At 42.8% G+C, this 12833-nt stretch overlaps 1 protein-coding gene across 3 annotated transcripts in view; it reads left to right on the forward strand.

Annotated features, from left to right (window-relative positions):
• The window catches only part of ANO10 (anoctamin 10), a 228247-nt gene that overhangs the window by 172882 nt on the left and 42532 nt on the right, over window positions 1–12833 (forward strand). The gene's annotated exons all lie outside the window — the stretch shown is intronic.

Consider the following 12833-nt stretch of genomic DNA (forward strand, 5'->3'; position numbering starts at 1 on the left):
ACTTGTCGATGGGTGTCCAGGTTGCTTCCATTCCTAGCTATTGTGAGTAGGGCTGCTGTGAACACTGGGGTACATGTGTCCTTTTCAGCTGTGGTTTTCTCGGGGTATATGCCCAGCAGTGGGATTCTTGAGTTGTGTGGTAGTTTCATTCCTAGTTTTTAAGGAATCTCCATACCGTCTTCCATAGTGGCTGTATCATTTTGCATTCCCACCAGCAGTGCAAGAGGGTTTCCTTTTCTCCACACCCTTTCCAGAATTTGTTGTTTGTAGATTTTTCAATGATGACCATTCTGACCTGTGTGAGGTAATAATACTTCATTGTAGTTTTGACTTGCATTTCTCTAATAACGAGCAATGTTGAACACCTTTTCATGTGTCTATTAGCCATCTGTATGTCTTCTTTGGAGAAATGTTTGTTTCAGCCTTCTGCCCACTTTTTGATTGGGTTGTTTGTTTTTCTGGTATTGAGCCAAATAAGCTTCTTATATATTTTGGAGATTAATCCTTGGTCAGTTGTTTAATTTGCTATTATTTTCTCTCATGCTGAGGGTTGGCTAATAATAATTGTAATGATCAGTCAGACCAGAAGAAAATTTAGATATTTATCTTGAGACTTCTGTTCATAGGAAATTTTAAAGTCTTCTTAAGTTTCCATTTTGTGCATAAAATTATTACAGCAAAGTATTAAAAAGTGATTGATAAAGACTTTCAAGCAAAAAAATATTTGATTAGGGTAAGATTCTTTGGAAGAAGTGGAAAGAAAATAGTACTTCAAGAAAGGAGAAAAGGAAAAACAAAATTTTTACTTATCATTAGGAGTATATTTGTGTCTCTTGAATGGATGGTGGTGGATATCACATCACTATAATGTTAAGCATTTCTTGGATATCTTTAAATGAGTGACCTTAGAATTTACTTTTAAAATGTCAATATTCACAGTATGCTAGAAAATACATTTTGCAGCTATTTTAATTTATGATGAAATATTAGATGTCAGCTTAAAATTGTATGGGAGGGCATTTGGCATTCAAAACTTTTAGGGGTGATGTAAGCAGAAATTGTTTTAATTGAACAGCATTGTCTATGGAAGAGTTTTGGTAAATCAGGTTTCTCCACTGATTCCATTTCTAGTGAAGTTTCATAGACTGGGGCAGGCTGGCTGTGTACACACCTTTCCTCCAGGTCAAGGAGGTCTTATTTCATGTTAGTTAAGCTTTCTTCTCCTCTCACTTAGGATTTCACCCTGCCATGAATTTGTTCTAAAAAGCAAAGGGTCTTTCTCAGTGCTGGAGATGACTAGCACGTCTCATGTTACTGAACATATTTACCTGAAAGCCCTACTTCAGATTTGTCATATTTGCTTTGGAGGGATTGATGGATAATAGTGTTTACTATGGATGTGACTAAGTAATGTCCCCAGTCCTCTCGGCTCCTGGATTCATCTTCAGATACTCCCTAGCTGACAGTGAAGCAAAGTCCAGAGTCAAAGATGAGTTTGGTTTACGCTCATCTTCATTGAGAAGTGAAACATTAACCTAAAGTCTGTCTATTTTTTTAAAAGACGAAAATCTCTAAGTGATTTTAAGCCTCTCTGAGGTCTTTTCTCCGGAGGACATAGACATGATTCTCTGATTAACATCCCTAGGAAAACGTGATTTTGGTGTTGATTTTACTGTTAAGTCTCTGGTGGAACAGAGGTACCCAGGAGGTGTTGACTCTGTGTGTGTGTGCGCACACGTGCTCAGTTGTGTCCAACTCTTTGCAGTCCCATGGGTTGTAGCCCCAGGCTCCTCTGTCCTTTGGGATCTTTCTGACCCAGGGATTGAACCCCCATCTCCTGCGTCTCCTACACTGGCAGGATGGATTCTTTACCACTGAGCCACCTGGGAAGCCTGTTGACTCAGTATATGTATCAAATGCCTCCATAGAGGGTGTTCTCCTTGCCCTGAAGGTGACATAATCTGTGCAGATGCAGCTCCAGTGTCTTGGATCCAAGTAGGGAGGGAGTCATGTTGAGTACTTGTGGTTTCCTAGGGCCTGGACTGCAAACCCAGGAAAAGCATCCTTCCCCCCACCTCCCACCCCTGCTGGTTTTCATTAAAATTATAATCGGAGACTAAAATCCATCCAGAGTACAACCTGGGCAGAAGGTCCTCTCTTGCTCTTTTGTCTCCTTCTGGCCCAGGGCTTTGCTGTGTGCTTGACACCGCTGCCTGGGTCACCAAGCTCACGCTGCTGCCAGTTGGAGACAAAGATTTTCATCATGTTTCCTCCTTAGTCTCACTGCGCGGAGGTTCTGGAAGGTCATAGGTGTGGAAGGTCACCCATTTTGTGCTTTTCAAAAACTCTAATTCAGTGGCATGTCTTTAGTTTACTTGCCCAACTAGTGTCATTTCTAGGATATAGGATATAGAGTTTTTCTTTTTCTTTTTCACTCTGATGTTTACCTGTGTGTTTTGTAAACAAGTGGAGCTTCACCTCACTGGGCTGTTCCCGTGGACTAAAGGCAGAGAGGAGGGCTTCTGCCACATCTTCTGGTCAGTTGGGCCCTGATCAGAAGTGGAGTTATGGAAAACATTTTTAAGAATAAATCTCATTAGTGCCGAGCCTGTCGCCAGACTCTTTCACTGTCAAGTGACCAGAAATTGACAACAGACTTGTCAATAGGAAAGATCATTCATGAATAATTATTATATTGTGTTTAATTTATATTTGAATTGCTACTTTTCAATTCCATTTCCATTTTATGGACAAACGCGATTGAGAAATTTAAGTCATTGGACAGTTTTTTTTGTGTGTAATTTTGTTTATTTTATTTTTGGCTGTGCTAGGTCTTTCTTGCTGCACGGACTTTTCTCCAGTTGCGGAGAGCGGGGCCTGCTGCTCTGTAATTGTAGTGTGCGGGCTTCTCATTCCAGTGGCTTCTCTTGTTGTGGAGCTCGGACGCTAGGGTGCGTGGGCTTCAGTAGTTGCCGCGTGGGCTCAGCAGCTGCAGCTCTCAGATTCTGGAGCACAGGCTCAATAGTTGTGGCATGTGGGCTTCATTGCTCTGTAGAAGGGGGGGGGTCTACATGGATCAGGGATCAATCCTGTGTCTCCTGCATTGGCAGGCAGATTCTTTACCACTAAGCCACCAGGGAAGCCCTGGAAAGTTCTTACATTGGGCTGTACATCTTGAAAGTAAAACTTTCAAAAACGCATGTGTTAGGAATTCCCTGGTGGTCCAGTGCTTAGGACTCCAAGCTTTCACTGCCTAGGGTTCAGCCCCTGGTAGGATAACTAAGATCCCGAAAGCTGTGTGGTGCAGCCAAAAAAAAAAAAAAAAACATATTTTTAGGCACCACACCATGAAGATTCTGTTCCCCTAAGTCTAAGGTGGACCCAGATTACCTACATTTAAAAGACCCTTCCTTTTGCTCCCGGAACCTTCTCCTCAACCCCAGCCCCCAGCAAATCTGGATCCCAAGTACCGTCAGGTGAATGCTGAGAAGGAGCAAATTCTGAGTCAGGTTCTGCCCCAGGAATAAGTCAGGTAGCATATTCACACCTCAGATTTTTGTTTAATAAAATAAAAGGCTGGACTCGTGGGCCAGAAATGTGCATGTTTTAGCGAACACCCAAGTGATTCCGGTGCGGGAGGTGTGGACCCACCGGGGGACCCACTGTGCTCTATGGACATGGCTGTTCCTCCAGCTCATGGGGCAGGGGCCGCGGGGAGTGGGGGAGTGCGCATGGAGAAGAAGGATACCCAGAGCAGTTCTTTTCTCAGCATCAGATAGGAAACTGTGGCATTTCTAAATACATAAGCAAATGAGCTATACTTGAAGGTGAGAGGCAAACTGGGGAAAATAAAATTGTTTGCTTTGCAAAGGGCATCTTGAAATGATTAGACTTCAGTCGGTGAGACCTTTACAGAGAATTCTAGACAGTAAATATCAGCCTAGTGATGCCCTTTTATTTCTTTTCAAATTGATGTATTCAACTCTCAGTAATTTTTAAGATCCAGTTAAAAATAGAAAGGAGTCTTATCCAGGTACCATTTGCTCCCTGGCTGGCCTGGAGCACAAGGACACAACATCCTCAGTACAGTCATCCTTCTGGGCAGACTGCCCTCTCAGGAGCCGAGCGCCCACGGAAAGCCCGGGAGCTGGTCCAGTGGAGCCTCTAAGAAAGAACAGCCTCAGAAATCAGTTGAAAGAACAAATAAGGACTTGAAGAAGATGCCACGATGTGAATTATGGCCCTCCAGGGTTCTAACCAGATGTGAGACCTTGACCAGCTGGCCGTCTGGGCCAGCCTGCATGAAGTAACATTTTTGTTTTCTAGGGTTACGTGTTTTTAAGCCATTTCTGACGTTTCCCAGGAGCTTCTGAACTTTCCTTTCCCTGCCTATTTGTGCTCTCAAGGTGTGGTAGCAAGATCTGCATTCTTAATGGAAAGTTAGGAGTTTCACAATGAGGAATGAGGATGTTAAAGTATTTGACAATTGAGTATGTAATCACATGTTGGTCTGCCAACATGTCGTTCAGAAGGAAATATTGAATCCAGATAAAGAACTGACTGCTGAGGAGCCGGTTATGGAGGCAGTTGGTGCCGAAGCCTCCATCGTTGGGGAGGGGATGGTCCATTTCCCTGGGCGCCGAGTCGGCCCCAGCTTCATGAGAGCAAGCGACCTAAAGGTAAACTGAAAGGTAAACTGAAGTCCACAGTTCCAGCAGACCCTCTGAGCTGGCTTCTCCCTCTCTCCCATGTCAGGAGTTTGTCTCACAGCCTTGTGCAGCTTCGGGGCAAGTGGGTTGACCCCCTGTTTTGGAGTCTCCACAGATGGCCCTCGCACATACGGGCAGAGTGAGGCAGCTGTGACACAGTGTGACACACCCATGTGAAGCAGGGCAGTGGCAGGGAGATGAGTTTGGTGACGGAGGAGGACCACCTCAGGCTTGGGTGCCCTGACTCACTGGGCAAACCAGGAGTGAGACGGTTGGTGAAACGGTGCCACGAAACCAGAGGGAATGGCGCGTCAATTCCACCTTTGCAGCAGCCCCGCCTGTTTTCATCATAAGAGCACAGCCGGGCAGTGGCGACGACCAAGGGTAGTAGCAGACAGCAAGCAGTGGGAGGACGGCTGAGCCAGGCATTCTTCTAAGCCTTCCACGTGGGTTGCGACTCCTGATAGCAGCGCTCGGAGGTGGGCTCCGTTAGCCGTTTGCACTTGATTTTTCACATGGTACATTTCTCTCCAATTCATAAATGATAACTGTCGTCAAAGTAACTAGTGCACTAGCAAACACTGGTTCATGTACCTCTTACTGAGACCCCAAAGCAGGTCTCCTCTTACTTTTGGATCTCACAGAGTCACACTGCTCGTAACCCTGACCACCCAGGGACCCCAGGCACCGCCAGCTGCTCAGACCCTCCCTCCCCGGAGAGCCCCCCTCTGGCGTGTGACAGAGGGGCCTGGCGCCCACTTCTGTGTATCTACCCCTCTACCCCTCTGCCCTTGGCCAGGTGACACCTTTCATACCCAAGTCCCCTCAGCCAGCTCTGACTAAATCTCCACTTAATCAAACTGAGTTTGTTGACTCATACATAGTTCAGAAGCTAATACATTAGGTAAATGACAAATGATGTCCTTGGACAAAAAAAGAGGAATCTTAAAATAGGTGCTCGGGCAAAAATGGAAACAGTTAGGTCATATGCCTTTCTGGGATCACTGGGGAAGGGAATACATTCTGAGGAATTACATGAGAGCACTTTAGAAGGACTCCATGCCTAGCCTTGATGAAGCCCAAATCCTACTTTTTCTGAAAGGACCGACTATGGTTGATATCAGTAAAAAGGGTAGCTCCCAAAGAGACCATAAAATAACCCTGAATCAAGCCAGATAGAATTCTAAAGTAGTTTTTGCTTGACTCTGGAATAATCCTGTCCCTACCACTGTTGGTTAGGGTTTTTTTTTTTTCCCCTCTGCAGTTTTTGCTCTGACTGAAGAAAAAACGTTTTAAAGTGCATGAAAGCGTCCAGACACTAGAATAAGATGCTTCACGGAAGCCCAAGAAAGCCTCTGATCATTTCTGTCTCTGTAGTAAACAATGTATATAAATTGCTACTTACTCTCATTTCCTAGTCCTCTGGGAAAAATTTAATATTTATACATTTGATTATTCCCCCAGATGTAAAAGACATGGCTAAATCAGGACCAGATTTATTTTTTCTTCTGGAAATTACTGAATAAGCCATGGAACAGAATAAAATATAGCATCTTCCTAGTCACCGTATGAGTTGATGAGCCGCAGTGAGGGCAGAAATGGCCTGGAAGCAGAGCTGTCCTCGGCAGAGAAGGGCCGCAGGTTCACTGTGCTCTGGGACTGATGCCCTGTGCTTTGGACCGTATGTCATTAAAATACGTCTGTGTTTGTAAAGGAAAAAATTCACCCTATAATAAACTATTCTAGAAATTTCAGAATGCTTGGAACTGCATGTTTAAAAAGAAAAGAAAGATGTTTTCTGGTGAGGTATTAAAAGTTCTTAGAGTTCCAGTCTCAGCTTCTATACTAGATTAGCGATTATACTGCCTTGAGGGCCCACATGTGTGAGAGCAGGTCTTCCTTCTCCACATAAATGCGTGGGCTGTTAGAAATACATCTATTTATTTAAAAAAAAAAAAACAAATGTTCTAAGATGTATTTTTTTTTAATTTATTGGAGTATAATTGCTTTACAGTGTTCTGTTATTTTCAGCTATACAGCAAAGTGAATCAGTTATATGTATACATGTATCCCCTCTTCCTTGGATTTCCTTCCCATGTAGGTCACCAGGAGCACTGAGTTCCATGTGCTATACAATAGGTTCTCATTGCTGCTGCTGCTAAGTCGCTTCAGTTGTGTCCAACTCTGTGCAACCCTGTAGACGGCAGCCCACCAGGGTCCTCTGTCCCTGGGATTCTCCAGGCAAGAACACTGGAGTGGGCTGCCATTTCCTTCTCCACTGTTCTCATTAGTTATCTTTCTTATACATAGTAGCATATGTATGTCAATCCCAGTCTCCCAGTTCATCTCACCTGGCTTCCCCCCTCTTGGTCCATACCTTGGTTCTCTACATCTCTGTCTTATTTCTGCTTTGCAGATAGGTTAATTTGTACCATTTTTCTAGATTCCACATAAATGCCTGAATACACAATATTTGTTTTTCTCTTTCTGACTTACTTCATTTCTAGGTCCATCCACATCCCTGCAAATGGTACAATTTTATTCCTTCTTAAGGCTGAGAAATACTCCATTGTATGTATATGTGCCACATCTTCTTTACCCATTCCTCTGTTGATGGGCATTTAGGTTGCTTCCATGTCCTGGCTATTGTAAACAGAGCTGCAGTATACATTGGGGTGCAGGTGTCTTTTTGAATTATGATTTCCTCCAGGTATGGCCCAGGACTGGGATTGCTGGGTCATATGGTAGTTCTAGTTTTAGTTTTTGAAGGAACCTCCATACTGTTCTCCATAGTAACTGTATCAATTACATTCCCACCAACAGTGTAAGAGGGTTCTCTTTTCTCCACACCCTCTGCAGTATTTATTGTTTATAGTTCTTTTTGATGATGGTTGTTCTGACTGGCAGAGAAGGCAATGGCACCCCAATCCAGTACTCTTGCCTGGAAAATCCCATGGACAGAGGAGCCTGGTAGGCTGCAGTCCATGGGGTCACTAAGAGTCGGGCACGACTGAGCGACTTCCCTTTCACTGTTCACTTTCACGCATTGGAGAAGGAAATGGCAACCCACTCCAGTGTTCTTGCCTGGAGAATCCCAGGGACAGAGGAGCCTAGCGGGCTGCTGTCTGTGGGGTTGCACAGAGTCGGACACAACTGAAGCGACTTAGCAGCAGTAGCAGCAGCATTCTGACTGGAGTGAGGTGATATCTTATCATTTTGATTTGCATTTCTCTAATAATTAGTGATGTTAAGCATGTTTTCATGTGCCTTTTGGCCATCTGTATGTCTTCTTTGGAGAAATATCTGTTTAGGTCTTCTACCCATTTTTTGATTGGTTTGTTTTTTTGATATCAAGCTGCATGAGCTGTTTGTATATTTTAGAGATTAATCCTTTGTCCATTGCTTCATTTGCAAATATTTTCTCCCATTCTGCGGGTTGTCTTTCTTCTTGTTTATGGTTTCCTTTGCTGTGCAAAAGCTTTTAAGTCTCATTAGGTCCCATTTGTTTGTTTTTGTTTTTATGTTTTATTATCCTAGGAAGTGGATCAGAGAAGATCTTGCCACTATTTATGTCAAAGAGTGTTCTGTTTATGTATTCCTCTAAGAGTTTTTAGTGTCCAGACTTACATTTAGGTCTTTAATCCATTTTGAGTTTATTTCTGTTTATGATGTTAGAGAGTGTTCTAATTTCATCCTTTTACATGTAGCTATCCAGTTTTCCCAGCACCACACGTGGAAGAGACTGTCTTTTCTCCACTGTATGCTCTTGCCTCTCTTGTCATAGATTAGGTGACCACAGGTGTGTGGGTTTATCTCCGGGCCTTCTATCCTGTTCCATTAATGTATATTTCTGTTTTTTGTGCCAGTACCATACTGTCTTTATTACTGTAGCTTTGTTGTTCTAAGATATTAAAAGACTGTATTATTGGCTTTATTAATATCAAAGATATATTTCTGTGGCTACCAGACTAGAAGCATCTTAGAGACAGGATTGCTTCAGACACAGAGTTCGTATCTGTTGAATGAATGAGTCAGTAATTAGGTGATGGGCCACAGCCTCATCCCTTTGTGCCTTTTTCTGTTATTAAATTGTAGTCCTTTGGCTTTGAGGTTGTCCTCTGTGTGTTAGATTTGGGATTTAGGAAACCATCGTTGAGTTCTTACTGTGTCAGGAAGCCATAGGCTCTTTTAAAAATTACTTCCATTTTTAATTACTAGTAAACTGTTAAAATGGAAAACCTCTTTTTAAATATAATAAATAATATTATTTTGCATGGATTTCCAATGCTACAGAACCTCAGGGATATGATTGAATATCGTATCATATAGTGAATGTAAACCTGAGATTGGGCTGGAAATACAGAGCCTTGGAAATTGAGCCTTTAAAGTAAATCCATAAGAGTAGGATATATAGTGATTTGCTTCTTTCTCCTAAGAATAGAATGCAGAAAACAGGAAATATTCAGATTTAAGGACTTTCTGAAATATTTAACTAAAGGAAGGTAACCATTTCATGTTGATAACAGCTCTAAGAATATAAGTAGTTAATTCTACTGAATTCATAATGAGTCAAAATTAAAGTACAGACATTAAAATTCAGCAACAAATATCGAGGACATGGTATGGTCAAAGCACAAAAATGTGGAGCATCACAAAGTCCCATAACTCATATGATTGTCAAATGGTAGAATTGAAAGCCTGTAGAAAAGACCCTGTCCCAAAGGCAGACTGTACAGTCTAAGGAAAGGGTCATTAGCTATGGTTGTTACCTTCCAAAGTGGTCTCCAGTGACCCCTGCCTCCTGGCGTCCATACCCTGGGAGTCCCCACCAACCCTCTACTCTGTTTGGTCTGTGTAATCAGTAGAGTACTGCAGAAGTGTTGGTATGTCTCTTCTGGGGCTAGGTCATAAGACAGACATTGTGGCTTCTGCCCTCTTCTCCCTCGTGGATCATTTGCTTTTGGGAAGTTAGCTGCCATGCTGTGAGAACACTCTACATTAGGTAGGTCATCCAGAGGACACAACTGCTGGTTGGCCCCAGAGGTGGATGTAGGCAGTCGAGGCTCCTCAGCCCTCCCCCGTCCTTGGAGTGTACGTTCTGCCCACCATTCCCACACTGGGAGCGGTTTCAAGGACGCAGCCTTGAGGGAGTCATGTCTTGTGCCTGTGACTGAACCCAGTGAAAGCCTTTATATTAATTTTTAAGGTTTTGATGGGTGGATGCAGAGATCTTGCAGCCATCCAAGACAAGCGTTGTCTGTAATTTCTTTTGTTTATTAAAATTTCCCCCTAGCAGTCTGGAGTGCTCTTCCCCTTTCTTTGGTCTCTCTTTGCCCGCCATGTAAGGGGGCCAGTCACCTGGGGGATTCCTGAAGTTGCAGACCAACACTCAGGCCACCAGTGGAGAGGCCCACATGACTAGGAATGTGATTGACCACCAATAGCCACGTGAACAAACCATCTTGGAAGCACATAGTCTAATCCAGGGGTTGGCAGACTTTTTCTGTAAAAATATAGTAAATACTTTAGGTGTGTGGGCCATAGACTCTCTCTTGAACCTACTCAGTCCTGCTATTATAGAGCAAAAGCTGCCATGCCCAGTATGGGAATGAAAGGAAGAGACTGTGTTCCCATAAAACTTTATTTACAAGAACAGGCAGTAGGCCAGGTTTGGCCTGAGGACTGCAGCTTATCACCCCTCCTGTAGCCTGTCAAGCCTTCAGAAGACTGCAGTCACTGCCTGTGTTCTGACTGAAGCTTCCTGAGAGTCCCTGAGCCAGAGCCACCCAGCTGCTTCCAAATTCCTGAGAATAAATACTTAATGTTTAAGCCACTAAGTTTTGAAGTATTTTGTCACACAATAGTAGATAACTAAATAGGTAACTAATCCAGGAAAGGAGGCTGGCTGACAGATGAACGAAGCTTGGCTGTGAGTTGATAACTATTGAAGCTAGGTGGTGGGTAGCACCATGGAGGTTCATTATATTATTATCTCTACTTCTGTGTAATAAAAGGTTAAAAGGAATCCCCAAAAAACAGAAAAAGAAACTATTAGAGAATTATCTAAAATCAGAGCATCAATAAATCCTGGTGCTTGTGCTGCTCACCCATGTCTCTGGCTCTGAACCCTGTGTTCTCTTGGCCCCCTCTTCTAGCAAAGCCTTGGCTGTTTGCCTGTATTTTTCCATCTATTCATTGCCACATTAATACTTTCAACTTAATATCCAAGATAGTTCTTTGAACTTTGATGCCATTGCTGCTGTTGAACCATCTTTGAGGCTTTTCCAATTCCTCTACACTGTTGTTGCTGTTCAGTCACTAAGTTGTGTCCAACCCTTTGCGACCCCGTGGACTGTAGCCCACCAGGCTCCTCTGTCTCCTCTGTCCATGGAGTTTTTCCAGGCGTGAGAACTGGAGTGGGTTGCCATTTCCTTCTCTAGAGGATCTTCCTGGACGAGGGAACGAACCCACTTTGGAAACAAACCCCTGCTTTGGCAGGCGTACTCTCTACCTCTGAACCACCTGGGAAGCCCCTCTTTACACTGTAGACTGTAAAAAACAGTCATTACCGAGAGATGGAGCCCTGTTCAAAGATCTACAGAGTCCAGCCTTGACATGACCTGGGGTATAATAATAGTTTACATTCTTACTGATCTTGGCTCTCAGGAGGATACTAGCAAATCCAATACCTTAATGAATTCTTACACAGCCTGGGAGGGTAGGTCTGGCAGGTTTCACTCTAGCATTTTATAGATGAGAAATTTGGAGACTCAGAGTTTAAATGGCCTTCCCTGGTGACTCAGACAGTAATGAAATCAACTACAATGCAGGAGACCTGGGTTCAATCCCTGGGTCTGGAAGATCCGCTGGAGACGGGAGTGGTTACCCACTCCAGTGTTCAGCAGGGTCCAGAATCTAGCCTCTGGTCCAGTGTTCTTTCTTCCTCCCTGTACCACCTCTCCGGGGCTTGAGGAGAAGCAGGTAGAATTTGACTTCAAATGAAATGACTATGTGAAATACCTCACACAGCACTTGGCACATGGGCTCTCAGTCAGTGTGTTTACATTCCCTTTAAAACACCTTCGAAATTGGAAATCACCTTGACAGGGTTTTAACTGGCAGTATAAATGATAATGTGTTAATTGTTAGGTGCATGAAATAGATATTTGAAATAACCTATCTTTTGATTGATTACACTGATCCCCAAAAGGGTTCTTGTGTTTGATTCAGAGAACAGGTCTGGATTATTCTGCTTCTGTAGTTCCCCAGGACAATCATGAAATAAGCTTTAGTGTTAGATTTTGAACAGCTCATGCTTTCTGTACACTTAACCAAATGTCCTTGGTGATGACATTTACAAATGAGATACAACTTTGAGAACAGGCAAAGAAGGTAGTGGGAAAGCAGAGAGCAAAATGCCAAATGTGAAAAAATGCCTCTGAATGCCAAAACTCAGTTCACCAGGACATCATTTCTCTCCTTTCTTCTTTCAGAGATCTGTCTAAATAATGTTGTGTGTTCCTATCCTTAGCATGTGGTTAGGAGGAAATGAATTTTTCCATCAAACATTTTTGAGTTTTCATTTCTTTCCTTCCTATTGGTGGCAGTCCTTTTAGATAAAGTCTACAAGGCACTTACTACTGGCCAGGTAACTTTGTTTTCAGGGCTGTAGCTTTATATCCTTCATTCTCCCCCCACCCTAAGGCAAATTTGGGGAAAAAAATCTCATTTGTTTGGAATCTTATATTGTTATTTTATTTGTTATTTTGAATCTTAAGTTTCTCTCCAGTTCTTCATTCAAGTTGCTTAAAGCAGTGTTTTTGTGGGTAGATTTGCAGCTTCTTTTGTTTAAATTGTTTTGGGAAAAAAATGATAATCGTATTTTAAATTTGCAAGTCTGGTTTTAGTCATAGGCACGAGAGAAAAATGAGCTGCCAAATGTCTGGAAAACACAACTCCAACCTCCTCTACTTTCACATGTGATAAATACTGCTTTGAGTAGAAACAGAAAAATCCAGATTGTTTTTTTTTAAACTTCTTGGACTAATGGATTCACCATTTTTTAAGGTATGTTGTAGAAAACCATTTGCAAAAACTTGAATCTGGTTTATTTAAACTGTATGC

This window comes from Bos indicus x Bos taurus, chromosome 22 (genome assembly GCF_003369695.1).
Source record: "Bos indicus x Bos taurus breed Angus x Brahman F1 hybrid chromosome 22, Bos_hybrid_MaternalHap_v2.0, whole genome shotgun sequence".
In the NCBI taxonomy this organism is placed as follows: Eukaryota; Metazoa; Chordata; class Mammalia; order Artiodactyla; family Bovidae; genus Bos; species Bos indicus x Bos taurus.